This window comes from Amphiura filiformis, chromosome 2, assembly GCF_039555335.1.
Source record: "Amphiura filiformis chromosome 2, Afil_fr2py, whole genome shotgun sequence".
NCBI classification, from domain to species: domain Eukaryota; kingdom Metazoa; phylum Echinodermata; class Ophiuroidea; order Amphilepidida; family Amphiuridae; genus Amphiura; species Amphiura filiformis.
Window position 1 is genome coordinate 91,019,168 of NC_092629.1, and position 8,309 is coordinate 91,027,476.

Consider the following 8,309-nt stretch of genomic DNA (forward strand, 5'->3'; position numbering starts at 1 on the left):
ATGACCACCCAACATCCACAAATGCCCACACCCACATCCCCACTTCATCCATACAGTTAAACATGACCACCCAACATCCACCAATGCCCACACCCACATCCCCACTTCATCCATACAGTTAAACATGACCACCCAACATCCACCAATGCCCACACCCACACTCCCACTTCATCCATACAGTTAAACATGACCACCCAACATCCACCAATGCCCACACCCACATCCCCACTTCATCCATACAGTTAAACATGACCATCCAACATCCACCAATGCCCACACCCACACTCCCACTTCATCCATAGAGTTAAACATGACCACCCAACATCCACCAATGCCCACACCCACATCCCCACTTCATCCATACAGTTAAACATGACCACCCAACATCCACCAATGCCCACACCCACACTCCCCACTTCATCCATACAGTTAAACATGACCACCCAACATCCACCAATGCCCACACCCACATCCCCACTTCATCCATACAGTTAAACATGACCATCCAACATCCACCAATGCCCACACCCACATCCCCACTTCATCCATACAGTTAAACATGACCACCCAACATCCACCAATGCCCACACCCACATCCCCACTTCATCCATACAGTTAAACATGGCCACCCAACATCCACCAATGCCCACACCCACATCCCCACTTCATCCATACAGTTAAACATGACCATCCAACATCCACCAATGCCCACACCCACATCCCCACTTCATCCATACAGTTAAACATGACCACCCAACATCCACCACCAATGCCCACACCCACACTCCCACTTCATCCATACAGTTAAACATGACCACCCAACATCCACCAATGCCCACACCCACATCCCCACTTCATCCATACAGTTAAACATGACCACCCAACATCCACCAATGCCCACACCCACATCCCCACACTTCATCCATACAGTTAAACATGACCACCCAACATCCACCAATGCCCACACCCACATCCCCACTTCATCCATACAGTTAAACATGGCTACCCAACATCCACCAATGCCCACACCCACATCCCCACTTCATCCATACAGTTAAACATGACCACCCAACATCCACCAATGCCCACACCCACATCCCCACTTCATCCATACAGTTAAACATGACCATCCAACATCCACCAATGCCCACACCCACATCCCCACTTCATCCATACAGTTAAACATGACCACCCAACATCCACCAATGCCCACACCCACATCCCCACTTCATCCATACAGTTAAACATGACCACCCAACATCCACCAATGCCCACACCCACATCCCCACTTCATCCATACAGTTAAACATGACCACCCAACATCCACCAATGCCCACACCCACATCCCCACTTCATCCATACAGTTAAACATGACCACCCAACATCCACCAATGCCCACACCCACATCCCCACTTCATCCATACAGTTAAACATGACCACCCAACATCCACCAATGTCCACACCCACATCCCCACTTCATCCATACAGTTAAACATGACCACCCAACATCCACCAATGCCCACACCCACATCCCCACTTCATCCATACAGTTTAACATGACCACCCAACATCCACAAATGCCCACACCCACATCCCCACTTCATCCATACAGTTAAACATGACCACCCAACATCCACCAATGCCCACACCCACATCCCCACTTCATCCATACAGTTAAACATGACCATCCAACATCCACCAATGCCCACACCCACATCCCCACTTCATCCATACAGTTAAACATGACCACCCAACATCCACAAATGCCCACACCCACATCCCCACTTCATCCATACAGTTAAACATGACCACCCAACATCCACCAATGCCCACATCCACATCCCCACTTCATCCATACAGTTAAACATGACCATCCACCATCCACCAATGCCCACACCCACATCCCCACTTCATCCATACAGTTTAACATGACCACCCAACATCCACAAATGCCCACACCCACATCCCCACTTCATCCATACAGTTAAACATGACCACCCAACATCCACCAATGCCCACATCCACATCCCCACTTCATCCATACAGTTAAACATGACCACCCAACATCCACCAATGCCCACACCCACATCCCCACTTCATCCATACAGTTAAACATGACCATCCAACATCCACCAATGCCCACACCCACATCCCCACTTCATCCATACAGTTAAACATGACCACCCAACATCCACCAATGCCCACACCCACATCCCCACTTCATCCATACAGTTTAACATGACCACCCAACATCCACCAATGCCCACACCCACATCCCCACTTCATCCATACAGTTAAACATGACCACCCAACATCCACCAATGCCCACACCCACATCCCCACTTCATCCATACAGTTAAACATGACCACCCAACATCCACCAATGCCCACACCCACATCCCCACTTCATCCATACAGTTAAACATGACCACCCAACATCCACCAATGCCCACACCCACATCCCCACTTCATCCATACAGTTAAACATGACCATCCAACATCCACCAATGCCCACACCCACATCCCCACTTCATCCATACAGTTAAACATGACCACCCAACATCCACCAATGCCCACACCCACACTCCCACTTAATCCATACAGTTAAACATGACCACCCAACATCCACCAATGCCCACACCCACATCCCCACTTCATCCATACAGTTAAACATGACCATCCAACATCCACCAATGCCCACACCCACACTCCCACTTCATCCATAGAGTTAAACATGACCACCCAACATCCACCAATGCCCACACCCACATCCCCACTTCATCCATACAGTTAAACATGACCACCCAACATCCACCAATGCCCACACCCACACTCCCCACTTCATCCATACAGTTAAACATGACCACCCAACATCCACCAATGCCCACACCCACATCCCCACTTCATCCATACAGTTAAACATGACCATCCAACATCCACCAATGCCCACACCCACATCCCCACTTCATCCATACAGTTAAACATGACCACCCAACATCCACCAATGCCCACACCCACATCCCCACTTCATCCATACAGTTAAACATGGCCACCCAACATCCACCAATGCCCACACCCACATCCCCACTTCATCCATACAGTTAAACATGACCATCCAACATCCACCAATGCCCACACCCACATCCCCACTTCATCCATACAGTTAAACATGACCACCCGACATCCACCAATGCCCACACCCACACTCCCACTTCATCCATACAGTTAAACATGACCACCCAACATCCACCAATGCCCACACCCACATCCCCACTTCATCCATACAGTTAAACATGACCACCCAACATCCACCAATGCCCACACCCACATCCCCACTTCATCCATACAGTTAAACATGACCACCCAACATCCACCAATGCCCACACCCACATCCCCACTTCATCCATACAGTTAAACATGGCTACCCAACATCCACCAATGCCCACACCCACATCCCCACTTCATCCATACAGTTAAACATGACCACCCAACATCCACCAATGCCCACACCCACATCCCCACTTCATCCATACAGTTAAACATGACCACCCAACATCCACCAATGCCCACACCCACATCCCCACTTCATCCATACAGTTAAACATGGCCACCCAACATCCACCAATGCCCACACCCACATCCCCACTTCATCCATACAGTTAAACATGACCACCCAACATCCACCAATGCCCACACCCACATCCCCACTTCATCCATACAGTTAAACATGACCATCCAACATCCACCAATGCCCACACCCACATCCCCACTTCATCCATACAGTTAAACATGACCACCCAACATCCACCAATGCCCACACCCACATCCCCACTTCATCCATACAGTTAAACATGACCACCCAACATCCACCAATGCCCACACCCACATCCCCACTTCATCCATACAGTTAAACATGACCACCCAACATCCACCAATGCCCACACCCACATCCCCACTTCATCCATACAGTTAAACATGACCACCCAACATCCACCAATGCCCACACCCACATCCCCACTTCATCCATACAGTTAAACATGACCACCCAACATCCACCAATGTCCACACCCACATCCCCACTTCATCCATACAGTTAAACATGACCACCCAACATCCACCAATGCCCACACCCACATCCCCACTTCATCCATACAGTTTAACATGACCACCCAACATCCACAAATGCCCACACCCACATCCCCACTTCATCCATACAGTTAAACATGACCACCCAACATCCACCAATGCCCACACCCACATCCCCACTTCATCCATACAGTTAAACATGACCATCCAACATCCACCAATGCCCACACCCACATCCCCACTTCATCCATACAGTTAAACATGACCACCCAACATCCACAAATGCCCACACCCACATCCCCACTTCATCCATACAGTTAAACATGACCACCCAACATCCACCAATGCCCACATCCACATCCCCACTTCATCCATACAGTTAAACATGACCATCCACCATCCACCAATGCCCACACCCACATCCCCACTTCATCCATACAGTTTAACATGACCACCCAACATCCACAAATGCCCACACCCACATCCCCACTTCATCCATACAGTTAAACATGACCACCCAACATCCACCAATGCCCACACCCACATCCCCACTTCATCCATACAGTTAAACATGACCACCCAACATCCACCAATGCCCACACCCACATCCCCACTTCATCCATACAGTTAAACATGACCATCCAACATCCACCAATGCCCACACCCACATCCCCACTTCATCCATACAGTTAAACATGACCACCCAACATCCACCAATGCCCACACCCACATCCCCACTTCATCCATACAGTTTAACATGACCACCCAACATCCACCAATGCCCACACCCACATCCCCACTTCATCCATACAGTTAAACATGACCACCCAACATCCACCAATGCCCACACCAATGACCAATGCCCACACCCACCCACTTCATCCATACAGTTAAACATGACCACCCAACATCCACCAATGCCCACACCCACATCCCCACTTCATCCATACAGTTAAACATGACCACCCAACATCCACCAATGCCCACACCCACATCCCCACTTCATCCATACAGTTAAACATGACCATCCAACATCCACCAATGCCCACACCCACATCCCCACTTCATCCATACAGTTAAACATGACCACCCAACATCCACCAATGCCCACACCCACACTCCCCACTTAATCCATACAGTTAAACATGACCACCCAACATCCACCAATGCCCACACCCACATCCCCACTTCATCCATACAGTTAAACATGACCATCCAACATCCACCAATGCCCACACCCACACTCCCACTTCATCCATACAGTTAAACATGACCACCCAACATCCACCAATGCCCACACCCACATCCCCACTTCATCCATACAGTTAAACATGACCACCCAACATCCACCAATGCCCACACCCACACTCCCACTTCATCCATACAGTTAAACATGACCACCCAACATCCACCAATGCCCACACCCACATCCCCACTTCATCATACATACAGTTAAACATGACCACCCAACATCCACCAATGCCCACACCCACATCCCCACTTCATCCATACAGTTAAACATGACCACCCAACATCCACCAATGCCCACACCCACATCCCCACTTCATCCATACAGTTAAACATGACCACCCAACATCCACCAATGCCCACACCCACATCCCCACTTCATCCATACAGTTAAACATGGCCACCCAACATCCACCAACATCCATCCCCACAATGCCCACACACCCAACCACATCCCCACTTCATCCATACAGTTAAACATGACCACCCAACATCCACCAATCCCCACACCCACATCCCCCCCAACATCCACCAATGCCCACCCCCACATCCCCACTTCATCCATACAGTTAAACATGACCACCCAACATCCACCAATGCCCACACCCACATCCCCACTTCATCCATACAGTTAAACATGACCACCCAACATCCACCAATGCCCACACCCACATCCCCACTTCATCCATACAGTTAAACATGACCACCCAACATCCACCAATGCCCACACCCACATCCCCACTTCATCCATACAGTTAAACATGACCACCCAACATCCACCAATGCCCACACCCACATCCCCACTTCATCCATACAGTTAAACATGACCACCCAACATCCACCAATGCCCACACCCACATCCCCACTTCATCCATACAGTTAAACATGACCACCCAACATCCACCAATGCCCACACCCACATCCCCACTTCATCCATACAGTTAAACATGACCACCCAACATCCACCAATGCCCACACCCACATCCCCACTTCATCCATACAGTTAAACATGACCACCCAACATCCACCAATGCCCACACCCACATCCCCACTTCATCCATACAGTTAAACATGACCACCCAACATCCACCCAATGCCCACACCCACATCCCCACTTCATCCATACAGTTAAACATGACCACCCAACATCCACCAATGCCCACACCCACATCCCCACTTCATCCATACAGTTAAACATGACCACCCAACATCCACCAATGCCCACACCCACATCCCCACTTCATCCATACAGTTAAACATGACCACCCAACATCCACCAATGCCCACACCCACATCCCCACTTCATCCATACAGTTAAACATGACCACCCAACATCCACCAATGCCCACACCCACATCCCCACTTCATCCATACAGTTAAACATGACCACCCAACATCCACCAATGCCCACACCCACATCCCCACTTCATCCATACAGTTAAACATGACCACCCAACATCCACCAATGCCCACACCCACATCCCCACTTCATCCATACAGTTAAACATGACCACCCAACATCCACCAATGCCCACACCCACATCCCCACTTCATCCATACAGTTAAACATGACCACCCAACATCCACCAATGCCACATCCCCACTTCATCCATACAGTTAAACATCCCCAACATCCACCAATGCCCACACCCATCCCCACTTCATCCATACAGTTAAACATGACCACCCAACATCCACCAATGCCCACACCCACATCCCCACTTCATCCATACAGTTAAACATGACCACCCAACATCCACCAATGCCCACACCCACATCCCCACTTCATCCATACAGTTAAACATGACCACCCAACATCCACCAATGCCCACACCCACATCCCCACTTCATCCATACAGTTAAACATGACCATCCACCATCCACCAATGCCCACACCCACATCCCCACTTCATCCATACAGTTAAACATGACCACCCAACATCCACCAATGCCCACACCCACATCCCCACTTCATCCATACAGTTAAACATGACCACCCAACATCCACCAATGCCCACACCCACATCCCCACTTCATCCATACAGTTAAACATGACCACCCAACATCCACCAATGCCCACACCCACATCCCCCCAACATCCACCAATGCCCACACCCACATCCCCACTTCATCCATACAGTTAAACATGACCACCCAACATCCACCAATGCCCACACCCACATCCCCACTTCATCCATACAGTTAAACATGACCACCCAACATCCACCAATGCCCACACCCACATCCCCACTTCATCCATACAGTTAAACATGACCACCCAACATCCACCAATGCCCACACCCACATCCCCACTTCATCCATACAGTTAAACATGACCACCCAACATCCCCACCAATGTTAAACCCACCCACCCACATGCCCACCCCACTCCCCATCCATCCATACAGTTAAACATGACCACCCAACATCCACCAATGCCCACACCCACATCCCCACTTCATCCATACAGTTAAACATGACCACCCAACATCCACCAATGCCCACACCCACATCCCCACTTCATCCATACAGTTAAACATGACCACCCAACATCCACCAATGCCCACACCCACATCCCCACTTCATCCATACAGTTAAACATGACCACATCCCCCAATGCCCACACCCACACCCACACCAACCCACAATGCCCACACCCACATCCCCACTTCATCCATACAGTTAAACATGACCACCCAACATCCACCAATGCCCACACCCACATCCCCACTTCATCCATACAGTTAAACATGACCACCCAACATCCACCAATGCCCACACCCACATCCCCACTTCATCCATACAGTTAAACATGACCACCCAACATCCACCAATGCCCACACCCACATCCCCACTTCATCCATACAGTTAAACATGACCACCCAACATCCACCAATGCCCACACCCACATCCCCACTTCATCCATACAGTTAAACATGACCACCCAACATCCACCAATGCCCACACCCACATCC